Source organism: Theropithecus gelada, chromosome 8 (assembly GCF_003255815.1).
Source record: "Theropithecus gelada isolate Dixy chromosome 8, Tgel_1.0, whole genome shotgun sequence".
NCBI lineage: Eukaryota > Metazoa > Chordata > Mammalia > Primates > Cercopithecidae > Theropithecus > Theropithecus gelada.
In genome coordinates this window covers 58,749,318-58,765,237 of record NC_037676.1, presented here as the reverse complement: position 1 = coordinate 58,765,237, position 15,920 = coordinate 58,749,318, and the positions used below count along the sequence as shown (strand labels likewise).

At 43.5% G+C, this 15,920-nt stretch overlaps 1 long non-coding RNA gene across 1 annotated transcript; it reads left to right on the top strand.

Moving 5' to 3' along the window:
* Positions 1 to 354: 354 nt before the first annotated feature.
* LOC112630334 lies at positions 355 to 14,330 on the top strand. The gene is made up of 4 exons (XR_003120846.1): positions 355 to 448; positions 7,275 to 7,442; positions 10,158 to 10,341; positions 12,805 to 14,330. It is a non-coding gene; the product is annotated as an uncharacterized LOC112630334 (long non-coding RNA).
* Positions 14,331 to 15,920: the final 1,590 nt, after the last annotated feature.

Here is a 15,920-nt window from a genome sequence, read left to right as displayed (position 1 = left end):
TTTTGTTTTTATTTTTATTTTTAATTGGCAAATAAAAGTTGTATACGTTTATGGTGGGGAGGTCGGGGAAAGGGGAGATGGTTGTCAAAGAGTGCAAAGTTTCAGTTAGATGGGAGGAATCAGTTCTGGTAGTTTATTGCAAAACATGGTGACTATAGTTAATGTACTATGTATTCCAAAACATCTCAAAGAAAATATTTTAAGTGTTCTCACTACAAAGAAATGATAAATATTTGAGATGCTGAACTTTTTAATACTTACATTCTTAAGTTTTTCAAGGCTTTTCTAATAAGTCTGGCATTCCCGCCCTTGGCAGTGTGAGATGGAAGATGATGTCGCAAGGGTGGCGGAGAAGCAGCTGGGCTGAGCTGTTAAAAGCACAGAGACCGGGGCCAGACTCCTCAGCCTGAAATCCTGCTTCCACCAAGCACTAGCTGGGTAATTTCAGGTAAGTTACTAAGGCCTTCTCTGCTTTGATTTCTGTTTTATATAAAATTGGATTAGATATAGAAAGATAAAATGAGTTAATACTTGTAAAGTGCTTAGAACAGTGTCTGGCTCATAGCAAGTACTACATAGTGTTTGTCAATTACATTTTTAAAAGAAGAAAAAAGAGAGCTTTGAACTGTTCCAGAACCAAAAGAAACTGAGTTATTAATCCAGAGTTGGGTGTTGCTGAAGTGTTACTTTCTGTTACATGTGGAAGGGGTAAGTTACTCCCCTTATCATGACATCAGGATGTGAGGACGAAGAAAGGTAGCTGTGGTTGGACAGAGGGAGACAAGATTGGAGCCCCAGCCGTCTCACAGGGACACAAGGCAGTCACAGAAGGGAAAAATGAGGCAGAGCAGCCAGAAACCAAACCAGAAATGAGAAAAGAAAGAAGGTGTTGATAGATCGCTTCTGCCGACGGCTGGTTTCTAGGAAGAAGCCATGTAACTGAAGTTATCTTTTCAAATGGTTTACACACTCATTCTCTTTTCATTTACAACTTGTGTAAAATTAAACTATTTTTATTCATACTGTGGGTAAGTGCAGCTTAACAATGGGTCATGCCAGCACTTATTAGTGCTAAGCTACCCCAAGCACAGCAAGATGCATTTCAAACACATAATCTCATTTAAATACAGCAAGATTGCAACAGAAATGCTGTGGTCTGCATTTTGCCCATGAAGCACTGGAGGCCCAGGAAGGTCATAACCTCTCTCAAAGTCAGAGGGCTAGTCAGAGCAGAGCTGAAATCCAAACTCATAGCCACCTGCCTCCACAGTGCACTCGCAACTGCTCTGTGAGACTCTGCATCTTAAGGTCTTATGCAGCAAGTGCTGCAAAGTGGGAAGAACTCTAGATTAGGAGGTAGGTGGGTCGCCCTTGGCTCCTGCTGGGCCATAAACCAGCTACTCACTTTGTATTTGAATCAGAGCAAGAAAATCCTGAGACGGTGCCTGTCATATTCAAGATAGAAATTGTGCAACTCTGTAAGGATAAGCAAGAGTTTTGATTTATTTTTATCATATTTTATTTAGTATCTGATTTTGCCAAGTAAGGAAAACTTTAACCTGGAGGCGAGTGGGTGTTAGTTACGAGGGGAAAATAAGGAATTGGTTCAATCAGAAATGATAAAGTAGTTCAGTGGAGAACTATAAGAAACAAATTCTCATTTCCTCATGGCTACACAGAGAATACTGTTTCAGAGTCAATCACGATGAAAATTAAACATGGGACTTCCCAGGAAACTGTCTCATGAATTACCAAAGGAGATGAAGCAGGAGGGCGGTGGGTCTGTGGCTGTTGTCGCCTGTGTGCACCGGGGCCCTCCGCTAGGGGGCAGCACCCCACTCTCCTTGCTCTCCTCCAGTTCCCAAGCAGGTGCAACCCCGCGCAGTGTAGGGAACTCACTTCAGTTCACAGGGGAGAAATTAGTATCCCCTTTAGCCCACATATAAAACCCTATTCTTCCATCTGGCCTTGATAAGTCATAAAGCCGGTATTTTGATCGTTCCCAGGCTTCTATATGTCTTTTAATTGGCTCTGACCCCAGGAAAAAAGAGATGACTGTTAACAGTAGCAACAACTAACACATGATTTATGCTAAATTGTGCCCTTGAACTTGGCTTCTTGCGACATGCATATTGATTTAAGTATATGTTAGCAAAATGAATTTTATTGGCTATTTTAAATACAAAAGAAAATGTAAAATGTGTCAATTTTTGACTCCCTGAGTAATCCCAAGGAATATTCTGAACCCGTATAAGATTTATACTGCTGTTCATCAACGTTAGTAGTTCATCTCATCACTCGGTTCTAATGAAGGTCTAGGTCCCTGTGCTGATTTTTATTTCAGTAAATTTTAGAAGTTCCTCTGCCCTTTCTTTTTCCCAGTAATGTGTTGGTATTCTGCTGATGTCTAATTATCCTTTCAGCATCCTTCTTTGAGAGGAGCAATGTTGCTGTAGTTTTTCTAACAGACCATTTAAATGATAATCTCTTTTAAAATTGACATTTTTTTTACTCTGTTGATTTAAGTGCAAGTACTTGAATGTACTTTGAGAAGGCATCATCGCAGACTCCGAGGGCTTGTGTGCCAGCTGGGGTTGATCACAAACAACGGAGTAAGGCCTCCCCATAAGACCTCAACCCTGTTTTGGGAATGGTTATGATGATAAACCATTCTGGGCATTCTCACTCTGCCTAATTAGGAATTCATATTTATTTATCTGACAGACACTGGTCCCAACTGCTCTCAAGTGTCCCCCCTACTAAGCACAAATTAATTGAATGGGGCAACCTTATCAAGACCACGTGCATAACGGGAAGTGGGAATGGGCCACTAACTAGCATCTAGGAAAAGATTTATTGGGTTATGCTATTAAGATTTTTAAGATTAAATCAATCTATTTAAAACCTGACAAAAATCTTCAAAAAGATCAAATAAGAAGCACAAATGCTACTGCAAAAGCAGCAACCATAGAACCTGAAACTACTTATGATCGTAAAGGTAGTAAGCAGCTACCAAAACAGACTTTCTAACTATTTCTGAGATTCTTTGATATGAATAGAATTCTGGCAAACTAAACTTTCTTGTTAGTTAGACAGCACTCCCTGCTATTTGTATACTTAGCATCACCCACTCAAGCCAGTTTTGCAAGATGTTTCTGTTTTAAGTTCCTGTCCAGGAGAAACTAGATGGATCTTAAACAGAAAGTGGAGACACAGAAATATGAGATAGCATTTTAAAGGAATATGCATATAAATTCAATGTATATACAATGATTGTAAGACATATATGTCTCCCTTACCAGGATTAATCAAATAAACAGGCACAAAAGTAGTCTGGCAGAACTTGTTCTTTTTATTTCCCTTCTTTCAATAACAATTTCTTCCTCTTGTTACAGGTGGTATTAGTTCATGACATTTAATTCCTTAAATATATCAATAACACATTTTTAAAATGAGTATTCAATTATTAAACAACAAGAAAAAAGGAGGGAAAAAATTGAAAGCCTAAGTGACTTTAAAGAATTTAATTCCTTCTTGAGTCTATTTGATTACATTCAATCATATAGTCCCTGTGCGGAAATAATTCTGAGGAAGTAATCCAGGCAGTGTTTCCCAGCTGATTCAATTTAGTTAATAACTGGAGTTGTCAATCAATCAATCAAATACCAATTAATTCATAAGGCTGCTGGAAAGAAAGTTTAGGGAAAATTTTATATTCTACCCTGGGAAGTACATTTACATTATCAATGTTTGTATTAATCTCATGTATGTTTCCTGTTATTTTTTTAATCTTCACCTTTGATTAATTTCTTATTTAAACTGCCTTCTAATCTCATCAGTTGCACAAGTCAATATCCAGTGTTGACTAGTGTCTGATGAGCTCAACTTCGGGATAGCTACTGCTCTGCTGTGTTTCATGTCTTAAGAGAAACAAGATCTTTCGCTCATCAGAACTGCAACCAGAAAGAATTCTTCAGAGTACTCATTTGAAAACTCTATGTAGCACGATGAATAATGTTTTTCATAATGTTTTTATAACCATAAACCCAAATTTCATAATGTTGCTTCTTGTAGAGTTTGTCAATTCAAGCTTTACATTCCAAGTTCACTACAAGAAAAACAAATGCACTAAAAGACAAAAACAAGGCAGTTCAGGTTCTCTGTAACTGACCAGGGTAAGCAGGGGTAAGCTCTCAGGTACTTTGTATCTTTCCATTCTCTCTTTTCATAAGTTTTACCATATATATTTCACATAAATTTTTGGAAAAGTGTTTCTCCTGCTAGCAGAGTTAGCCACTTATTGATGCTCAGCTCTAAATTCACCCTTTTTGCTTGCTCTGTGAAAATGGTTCTGAGCCACTTGAATATTTTCGCTTTGCTAACTGTTACGATGTTATGCTTTGTCAGTAAAGGCCACTGGTGACATACTGCAGGAGTGTTTTGCTTCCTGCTCTAGACAGGTTCCTGCAGGGCAGGCAGCTCACCCATACTCCCAGGCTCCTGCAGGGCACGGCAGCCAGGGGTGCCTGCCACCCAACAGCCACCTACTGCAGTCTCTCTTGGGCACTGGGGGCAAAGGCTCAGGGCCTCCGGGGAAATACGTTCCCACAAACAGCTTCCCTTGTCACCTTAGAAGGAATATCTCCAGTGAGTTCCAGAGGGTGGATTTCCAGCAAGTCCTGCCAGTGCCTCACCACAGTCACCTGTCTGCCATCCAGTGACACAGGGTTGTGCCCTTCCAGTGAGGTCTGGCCCTCAGCCCAGCCATTCTTCAAGTGTTCATCTCAGGCCTGGGGGAGTGGCAGCTCCTTCCAGCTGCTATGCCAATATTCCTTAGAACCCTCTAGTTCTTATTAGCCAAACTCTCCTTACTCCAATCCCCTGTTACAGTTAATAATTCTTTATGTTCAGCTTTTCCTGTTCAAATTTCTGGATGATTTCTCTCTCCTAACTGATGCTTAGAATAACTAATAATGAGTAATGCTAAAGTCATATCACACTAACACCACTTAAAATTAACCAAAGTTAACTAAAGGATAATCCTTACCTGTTACCCTTTTATTACTGTCATGATAATTTTATTTTAACACCAGGAAAAAAATTAAATTTTTGAAAATTTTAATTACATGTCAAATATTAGTGGTAAATATTTGTTAGAGTAATTAAAAAGGTAAACACTTAAGAATTTTTATTTTGTCAGAAACTGCAGCATGAGTTACACAAATATTAACTTATTTGGTTCTATTTTTTAAAAAACTTCAAGGTATATTGTTGGTGCCCACTTTATAGACAAGGTAACGGAGCCTAGATGTTAAGTAAAGTGCTCAAATTCACATAATCCATAAATGGTCAAGCCTAGATTCAAAGCCAGACTCTCCAGAGCTCCAGAGTTTTTTCTTAACACAACTCAAAGAATCATGGCAGCTTCTGCGGAAAGTCTATGAGTCAGTCAATTTCCGCATCAACACAACAGCAGTTGTGCTTAGGGTCCAGAGTTGTTTTCTCTCCTCCTTTGTTAATTTAATCTCATTCCCTGAATATATATGCAAAGTAATAGGAACTCAAGTTTACAGCTATCTTGGACAACTCTAATCTCTTTTTTAGGGCGGGGGAGTTAGAGAAGTGGCAAACTTATATTTAAAAATAATACTGCTTCACATTTTTCCTTTTCCCATTTACATCTCTGTACTAACATATTGCCTAGTGATCCCTAGTTGATAGTGAAAAACCGATTTTATATTTTATCCACACTTCCCCGTGGAAACAAACATTTCCTTTGATTACCTATAAATAAAACATTCCCCTGAGGAAAAAACTAAGGAATCATCTTTTGGGTTGCTACAATGTTCATAGGCCTTCCCATCTCTTACAGAGAAGATAAACATTGAATCTTGTTTGTTTAAAAATGGCAAAATCCATAAAAATCAAAGACAAATATCCATAACTTGAAATTAAAATGAGAATTCTGTATTGCTGGGTTTGAATCTGACTACTTCTTGGTCATTGTTAAATGCTTACTCACACGTCTCATAACACTGTCACTGAAAACTCAATACAGAACTCAAGGTAACATCACAATGCCCCCTGAGAACAAAGAAAGGGTAAAGAGTGCATATTTCCTGTTACCTTTCTCTTTCCTAAGAGAACAATGACAAAACCATAGGAACTAGAGGATGGCTCAAGGAATTAAACATCTTTACACAGAAGGAAGAAAAGAAACAAAACAAACACCTACTTGGCAAGGCCATCTCATCAAAACAGTCTAATATGTATAAAAACATCAATCCACTCAACATTCTCCCCAAGACAGCCGTGAGGAGGCAGGAGCTTGCTGATTTCCTCTGCTCTCCTCCACATAACCTGTTCAATATCATTGAAACTTTTTCATTATTTTGGACTTGGAAATCACATTTTACTTTGTTCTTAGGGGAACGGCTATAGATTCTAACACTGAAGCTTCAAAATGCTAAGCTAATGACTAGGCTAACTGAACTAGTGAACAAAACAGCCCAACTCCTGCTTCATCCTCATTCCTCTGTCAGACTTAAATAATTCTTTTCAGCAAAGCCAAGATAGGAGAAACAAATAGCTCCTTTCAAAAAACTGTTTTATATCTGCTGCTCACCTGCTTTTAAATGACTCAGAGCCATCGAATTTGAATTGCAAACCATGGGAAACGTTGCCAGGCTTTACTTGTAAAGCAGAACATACCTTATGTGCTCTCACATAATATAACAATAATTAGTCATTTAAAATCAACCAAGTGTTCTAGTTGTTTAAGAAGAATTTTATTCAATGACAATGTACATAATTTTAGAGACCAAACCACAGTGACTATGAAATATAAAATAGCTTAATCCAAGCTTCTGCTACGATGTAGACATTTTGAAATGCTTTTAAAATCTGGTATCTAAAGTGTATTCAGAAAATTATAGTCATATGCTTGAGTACTCACCATGTCTTACAATTTTTGATTAAAAGTAGCTTGTCTCCACGAAATGGATTCCACATTATTGGTGACCTACATGACAAAAGAAAAAAAATCAAGTTCAGAGGATAATTGAATGACGTGTAAGCTCAGCTCTCCATGGTTTATTACTGAAGTCTGGTTCCGTACACTTCAAAATTTAACTCTGTGACCTGAGAGCTTAGGAGTAGAGCTGAAGTAACTTCAAAAGCATTAATTCTGCATATTTTACATTAGAAATTCATAAGATTTTTCCAACCTTCCTCTTATGTGAGTCTGTTTTGTTTTATTTTGTTTTTCAATGGAGAAAAACTCCCCAGATCTTCAAATACAATCAGCTCTCCACCAAGATGTTCTTTGTTTGTGCTGTGGTTTCTCATCTCCTTGGGGAAACCACAGCACCCCCATTTGAGGAATACAGTTGATCAAGTCGGGAGGCCAACAGCTGTCTTTGAAAGAACTGTCTAGTGCTCTGGTAAGTTTTATTTTTCAGTATATTAGGTACCAATAATCCCCATTTTTAAAAGCTGTTCGTAAGAGCAATAATCCACAGGGAGAAAACCCAACAATTAATCCACGTGTCCAAACAGAACAGTCAGGTGTGGGATTCCTGACTGTTCTATCAGGCACTGGCCTTACCTGACCGCTCCCCACACATTGCACAGTCTGGGAGCCATGCCCTGCCTCCAAGGCTTCACAGGGAGTGCAGCGTCACCAAACTACTTCTGTGTCCTCAAATCCAGGAGGGAGTACCACATTTTCAAAGGAATGCTATCCAATGACTAGCTGTTTAACATTTTTCCATTTTCAGTGTCAAAAGCCTAGCCTGTCTTCTTATAAAGGGCCCAGCAGAGTGTCTGGCACACAGCAGAATGCTGAGGTTCATGAGTTATGGACAGCTTCAGCCCCAATATAGGTGAAGTCTCGCAGAGGCTACCTAACTTCTGTAAGCCTCAGAGGACTGTTCTGAGGAGTAATGAGGTCACGTACAATGGCACTTGGTGACTATAATTATGTTTGCCCTTATCAATGACACCTTAATGGAGCAGAGGATGCAGGCAAGATGCCCCATACCCCAAGCTGAGGAGTTTGAACCTAGTCTCCCAGCTGTGACCCACCACTCCAGTCTGCCAAAGACAGAAAGGCCTCCCTGGATGTGGGATTTCAACGCCATAAGTGGACCAGCCCTAAACAAACCAGGTTGGTGGGTCACCCTCACTCCAGATAACAGTAAGATGGGAAAAATGTGTAAAATGGGGTTGAACTGTATGAAACTGCTAAAATTTGACCATTTTCAATCTACCAAAATGGCAAAATTGTACAACTTAACCAAATGATGACCAACTCCAAAACCAGTTGATCTGGCTGGGTGTGGTGGCTCACACCTGTAATCCTAGCACTTTGGGAGGCCAAGGCGGGTGGATCACGAGGTCAGGAGTTCAAGACCAGCCTGGCCAACATGGTGAAACTCTGGCTCTACTAAAAATACAAAAATTAGTTGGGTGTGGTGGCACGCACCTATAATCCCAGCTACTTGGGAAGCTGAAGCAGAACTGCTTGAACCTGGGAGAAGGTTGCAGTGAGCCGAGATTGCACCACTGCACTCCAGCCTGGGCAACAGAGCAAGACTCTGACTGGAAACAAACAAACAAACAAAATACAAAAATAGAAAATCCGTGCGCTGTCGCCCAGAGTGCTGATTCCTCCTCCATAACACACCGGTAGTAACCATTCATTCTTTGTGTTCTGCTGGTGCTGACATCTGAAATCTCTGGAAGAATTTAAAGATGTACATCCTTGGTGGGGTGGCCCAGTTAATGGGGGAAAATAGTAAGAGCTATTTAAAGCATCCTCTTGTCCAGACCCTGCAGGCCTCAAATATGTTTTTTGGAAGGAAAGATCTGTCTTTGAACTTCCCAGCTAAACAAAAGCTAAAGTAGGGTTTTCTGAAGGAGCAAGTGTTTAATAAGTGAGATGGGCAAACCTGGCGGGCTCCAGCAGGTAGTGTCAAAGGGCCATTAGTTGAGGTCACATTCATAGAGCCTGCCAGGTGATTTTGATGCTCAACTCACACTGAATTTCGAGGCACTAACACTTCCCCTCTAGGTTGTCTTTTGAAATATGGTGCCTTGCCCACATGGACTTGAAATTCCTGGACTGTCTACACCACACACATGCATCAGACCAATGTCAATCAGTTTTAAGTTACAAAGAATCTGGCAAAAAAAAAAAAGAAAAAGAAAAGAAAGAAAGAAACACCACCTTTGTGAATCTCTCTTACAGCAAAATTGAAAAACACATGAAGACGGGCAGCAACTGAACTTGAATTTTCAACTTCTTTTGATGTGATGTAAACAGCCGGAGTTTGTGGCGTTCACTTTTTCTGAAATTTAATTCTTGGCTTCCTTTGAGTAGAAGGCATTACAGTTGATGTTCAACTGTAAAATGGATTTATGGTTTCCACAAAGCACTCCCTGGGGCCTTTAAGCAACAGAAGCCCAGTGAGGCCGTGAGGAACTGTGGCTCAGGCAATGGCTTGATGTGATTCAGACTTCCAGCGGTCTCTGAGCTACCTGGAGCGTGAGAACAGGAGCCTGTGAGCGGCAGGGATTTGTGAGGCCTGGCCCTGTCTTCAGCTGATAAGCAGAAGACTCTTCATGGGTGTCCAGCCAACCCATCAGTTTTCATCACCAGTTATTAAAAAACCAGGGACAGGGACAGGTGCAGTGACTCACACCCGTAATCCCAGCACTTCGGGAGGCCGAGGTGGGTGAATCACGAGGTCAGGAGATCCAGACCAGCCTGGCCAGCATGATGAAACCCCGTCTCTACTAAAAATACAAAAAAAATTAGCTGTGCGTGGTGGTGCACCCCTGTAGTCCCAACTACTCTGGAAGCTGAGGCAGGAGAATCGCTTGAATCAGGAAGGCAGAGGTTGCAGTGAGCTAAGATCATCCCACTGCACTCTAGCCTGGCAACAAAATGAGACTGTGTCTGAAAATTAATTAATTAATTAACTAATTAAAAAATAAATAAATAACCAGGGACAGAGATCTTTCATGTGCAAAGGCCAGATGGCTTATCTGCTGCAACTTCATGCAAGCAACAGTGATTTCCAGTTCTCACAAACACAAAATCCTTCACTTTGAAGCCAGCCCACAGCCATTTCCACCATTTTCTTTCCTTTCAGCAAATGTGTGCTGTCTTCTGAGTCTGCTTGTCCACTCCCTGGATGTGTCACCTTGGAAGGTTTATTTATCTCCTCTGATCCCAGTCATTTTCCTGATTTGAAAAATACATCAGTGGACAGGAGAACGTGTGAAGACTGAATGAACTAATGCAGTGAATAAACTTACAGCAACGACTGGCACAAAGTGAGTTTCCAATGAGAGATGGAGATATTATTCTTCTTCTATTAATAACTCTCTTTCAAGTTCAGTAATTCTAAACTTTTAAAATATAAGCTTTTTTATCATTGAGGTCTGGCAAGGCCAACAGATCAGGAGACAAGTGCCGCTGAAGAGATAGTTCATTACTCACAGGTCCCAAGAGGACAGGGTGCACTACATGGGGGCAGTGCATAGAGGGAAGCATCAGGGTCAGTCTGGAGGTGGGTGCGGGACCAAAGCACGAGTAAGAGCCTTTACTGTGGTTTCTATGGGGAACACAGGCAAGGCAGGACACGCAGGCTTAGGACTGGCTGGTTTGAATCATTTCAGGGCTCTCAGGCCTTAGGGGCTGTCCTCAGCTGTCTGATCCCTGTCCTCGGGTGATTAGGGAAGGGAACACTGGCCCAGAGTGTGAAACCCCATAGAGGAGGTGGTGGGAGTAGGCTGTGGTTTGGTTGTTTTGCATATGAAAGGCAAGCTCTCAGAGGAGTTGTGTGTGATCTCTGGGAATTAGCTACCCACTTCACACTTCATACCATCAAAATATGAAGAAAAGAAAAGGCATGGTGAATACATAAACTCTCCTTCCATACCTTAGGAGACCTGCATATCTGAGTTCACATTAGGCTTCTCCTCACCCACCTTTCCCCAAATCCTCAAAGCCATTACATAGGACCTCTTGCAAATATACGGTCTCCCAGATAGTAGAGGCCAGCTCAGGGCAAAAAGAAATGCTCAGAAAAGTCTGTTGCTTTCTTCTTCTTTCTGAAATCCAGAGGCATCAGTCCTGCCATGGTTCACACCAACACTGAACCCTTGCCTGGAGGTGAAGTGAGAGACTGGCCTCCAAGAGTGACACATACAGACAGTAAGGCAGGCCCAGCATTCATTTTTCAAGGTATATTATTTCAAGATATTTCCCTTTAGTGAGATGTGGTAGTGATAGTTAATGATGGCTCCTCTTCCTGCTCAGAGTTCAGAAAGAATCCAGAAAGAGACAAAAACATCAGGTTTGTTGTGAGTGAAGCAGAACTGGAAACATTTTGCGTCTGGGGACATAATAGAGCACTTACATCCTCCCCTCCAATTGCCCTTTCCCATGGGCTGACAGACAGACCACTGCAGACCTCTCCATAGGGAGGGAAGAAGGAAGTGTATGGCCCTGGATAGGCTGTTCTGGAAAAGAGACCACCCCAATGATAGGAGCCATCCGATTCCAGCTCCTTCCCGCAGTTTCACATCCGACCCCATGCTCCCCTCCCTTGGGGATGATGAGTGCAGGGCAAGGAAAGGAAGGGAGGGACTTCTTTTTTATTAGCATGGGCCAACCTGGGATGATGGGGAGAGGAGAGAACAATGTTTCCTACAAATGTATGAGTACTTACTGAGGGCAGGGCTTTGGGCTGGGTCCTGCGGCTGCAGAGATCAATTAGGCAACTCTCCTTTCCTAATACTCATGGGCCGGCAGGGGAAAGAAAGGAGCCTTTGAAACAAGTCACTCTTGGCCACTGCAGTTCACATTTGGTATGTATTAAAGGGGACAATGCTGTGGATATTCCAGATTTGTCTAATCTCACAGTTGCCTACTCCCACTTCCTGAGACCTCCAGCAGGATGGCTGTCCATCAACACACACACACACACACACACACACACACACACACACACACACACCCCTGATAGTCCACGGTGTAAACCAGGTTCTCCTAGAATCACAGAAAGGCCATTTTAAAAAGCGACATTGAGCTCTTTTTATGTGCTGGTCTGCAGACATTCAAAGAAGTATTAAGTACAATGCATGCCTTTTAGAAATGAAAGAAAATGTAAAACAAGATCAACATTATTTCTAAGGTAACCATGATACAGGCAAGCCTGTGGTAAATTTGTACAGAAAATGCAGGTAATGAGAAGAAGGAAAAACTATCAGAGACTGGCATCATGCACACAGGCTTCCTGGAGGAGTTGGGTCTCTGTCTAGACTTTGAAGAATGTGTCTAGACAGAGAAAGAGAAAATTTCCAAAGAAAAGAAACAGCTACTTGAAAATCCCTGGTACAGGAGGGTTAAAGGCACATGGGGAAGGCCTCAAAGTTGGGTAGGTATTTCATCAAGGCATGGGCAACATGTGAGGGTGGCTACTTCTCAGACTGTGGATAGCAGTTTGCTGGCTTTTCAAGGTCAGAAGGGACTTCCACTCGGCCAGCTGACAGCCTGATGACCTCCAATCTCTGGCCTCAGAGGGTGGGCATACTGGAGGAATACTTAACACATCTGAGGCCAGAGGAGAAAACACACAGAATCCTTCAATGGCCCAAGCAAGCCTGAGCCTGGCAAAGACTTTGCAGTCAGATCCGCCACGCTGCTGCATTTGCTACCTCAGCTGGCTGCTGTCACTGAGTCCCACTGGGCACAGAGACAATCCCATTGACACACTCCTGCCTCTCTTACAGGACAAGAATGGAAATGGCAGCACACAGCAGTCACCTCAAAACCACTTTCAAAAGGAGAGCCCGCACTGTTGTGTCCCCAGGACACCAGGGACTGCATGGGCACCTTTTCTGTGCTCCCCATCATCACCTAGGCAACCCACCTATCCTTCCTTGGTGAAGATGAGCCTCTACCTTTTGTGTATTCTCCCTTTGTGTTTTCATCTCACATGCCCTTCCTCGTCTGAAGTCTTGTGTTGAGGACAAAGCAGCCTAAGACGACCGATGCAGTCTAATAAACTGCACCAAGACAAGTGCTCAGCAGCAAATCTATTTTCCTGACAGTTGTAAGATGCAATCTCCTTGTTGTTGGAGGGTGTCATGCACAGGGCTGGGCTCCTCCAGTCTGCACATCCTCCAGAGCATTGCAGTGTGACAGCCTTCATTAGAAGAGAAACTAACCCCTGGACAAAATATTGCCACCCTGGAAATTCGGCTCTGTGGGGTGCCATGAATATCTTACCTTCTGACAAACAAGTTTCCTCCAGAACTGACATATTCTTGGCCATGTGACATGATCTAAACTAAGTTTCCTGGTGGTTTTTTTTTTCTCTTTTTAATTGAGGTATTGCCTGACAATCTAGAAACTGAACACACTCTGACAGGTGATGCTATTTGAAGCATTTGTTACCGTGAGGATAGGAGGAGGCGTGAGGCGGGGCCCCTAGCAAATTCACCTCCCTCTGTCCCCAGAGAAAGTTTCTGAGCTTCGTGGAGCTCATGTGCCTCAAGCACGTGGCTTTTGCCTTTCCCTTTTCCTGTGACACAAGTACACCTGTGGTAGCAAATGGGTCTGGAACACATGTGCTGCGGCTGAGGATCCAGCAAACCATACCTAAGTGTGCACTGTGTGCCTGGCACTGCGTTCCACCTGGGATGTGCATGTTTGGTTTAATCCTCCTTACCACCCCACAGGATAGGTATATTTCTGTCCACATTGCACAGATGTGGAAACTGGGTAACTGAAAGGCTAAGTGCTAAGATCGCTGAGCCAGTCTGTGACTCTAGCAGAGGCACTTATCCAAGGAAGATTTGGCCCCTCACCTCTGTCCTTTAAAAGGTGGGCGGATTGGCCAGGAGCAGCCAGACTCGCGTTAAATACTTGTGCTGTTTGATTTCTTTTTATTTTTCTGATATTTGCTCTCCTTGGAAAAAGAAATGGACCAGGAAAGGTAGATGGAAATCTCCTTTAAGTCAAAAAATGATCCTAACGCATAGAATCACTGGAAGCACTTACATTGCCATGGAGAAGGAAGGGGTCGTCATCACGTGGATGTCAGCTCTCTTAGCAGCTTGTTTGTGCCCTACCTACATCTGAGTGCCTCGAATCCACCTTCATGACAAGTAAAACAGGGGCCTCAGAAAGCAAGGGGAGGGGAAAGGGAGTTGGAGCGCCTCCTCGCCATTGTAGAGAAGGCCTTGCTGCAAGCATCACTTCAGATTTGCCTCTGCTTGTGCATAAAGGCACAAAAAGAAGGAAGCAGACAAACATTCTCATGGACCCGCAGAAACAACAGACTGCATTTTGCAAGTTTTCCCATTTTCCCCAGAAATGTTATGCTCTAAAGAGCCTGGTGCTCAGCTGCAGGGAAGTGTTTGTGATGTCCAAGTAGTGACTGCTGCCCAGACAGAGGAACTACTTGCACGTCCATTCACCCAGTCCCATCCACATCTTTTCCCAGGGTACCCAGGCTCATAAACTCCAGCAGATCTCCACCTGGGCGTGCTGGGGTCTGTGCCATAAGAGGCAGCATGTGGTAGAAAGGGGCTCAAATGAGAGTTAGCAGGCTTCAGTTGAGTCCATCTCTGCCACTTCCAAGTCGGGTTAACTGCGTAAGCTAGGAGACGCTAAAACCCTGGCAACATCATGCAGGGTGCGTGTGAAGAACAAATGCAGTGGAGCTCAATAAAGGGCTTTGTGAGCTGGAAAGCACAATTTGATGTCACCCCTTCCCTGACTAGCACACGGGCTCCCCAGGTTGGACCCCCTTTCCCTCTCCCCTGCATGTCCACTGCGGGCCTCAGTGTGTCTGGCGGGCAGGTAAGTGCCCAGGTCGCATACAGCCCTGAGACCTCTGCAGAGGTGGCCGCTTCCTTCTTTGTATCCAAGTCATCCTTCCACAAGTACAGGACCTCTTTTTTGTTCTCAATCGAGAATATTAGGAGAGTTCTCTACTCTCACTATGGTGGCTCCCTTGCTTGTCCCATGCACCCTGGCAGGAGGTCAGTGAGGGCAGGATGGGGAGATCAATTTTCTCTCTCTCCCTGACTCTCCACCACTCTCCCCCACCCTACCCCCATGTCTCTGCCTTTCTGTATGTCGGTGCTTCTCTGCCCCGCCACTGTCTCTCCCTCTCTCTCTCCTCTCCCTCTCTCCTTGCCTCTCCCCGCTTTCTCCCTCTCTCTCCCTCTCTCTCCCTCTGCCTCTCCCTCTCTTTCTCCCCTGTCTCTGCCTCTCTTTCCCTCTGCTTCTCCCTCTCTCTCTCCTCCCGTCTCTTCCTCTCTGTCTGTCTTTCTCTCTCTGCCTCTGTGTGCATGTTTGTGCTTCTCTGTTCCCCCCTGCACTGTCTCTCCCTCTCTCTCTGTGTCTGTGTCTGCCTCTCTCTCTCTATCTCTCTCCCTCTTTCTCTCTCTCTGCCTCTGTGTGTGTGCTTCTCTGCCCCACCTCTCCGCTGTCTCTCCCTCTCTCCCTGCCCCTCTGTCTCGGAAGCTCCCTCTCTCTCTCTCTCTGCGTGTGTGTGTGTGTGTGTGTGTGTGTGCACGCGCACATGCACGCTATAGCACTTGCTTCTCTGGCTGCCCCCCTTTCTCCTGCTGTCTCTCCCTCTCTCTCTCTCTCCCCGTCCTTCTCTGTTTTTCTCTCTTTCTCTCTCTCAGTCTCCTTCTTTCTCTCCCTTCCTCCCTCCCTCTGCAACCACCACCCTCCAAGCACGCTCACATTCCAGCTGCCACTGTGAGGTGAGCACAGTCTCCACCTGCTTCAGGGGTGTGCTGCACAGAGTGGGGAATCTGGCCCGGGAATTTCAGTTTGCTGTTGAGACATTTGGCTGTGGAAATGGCTGTTCCACTCAAGAGTGAGC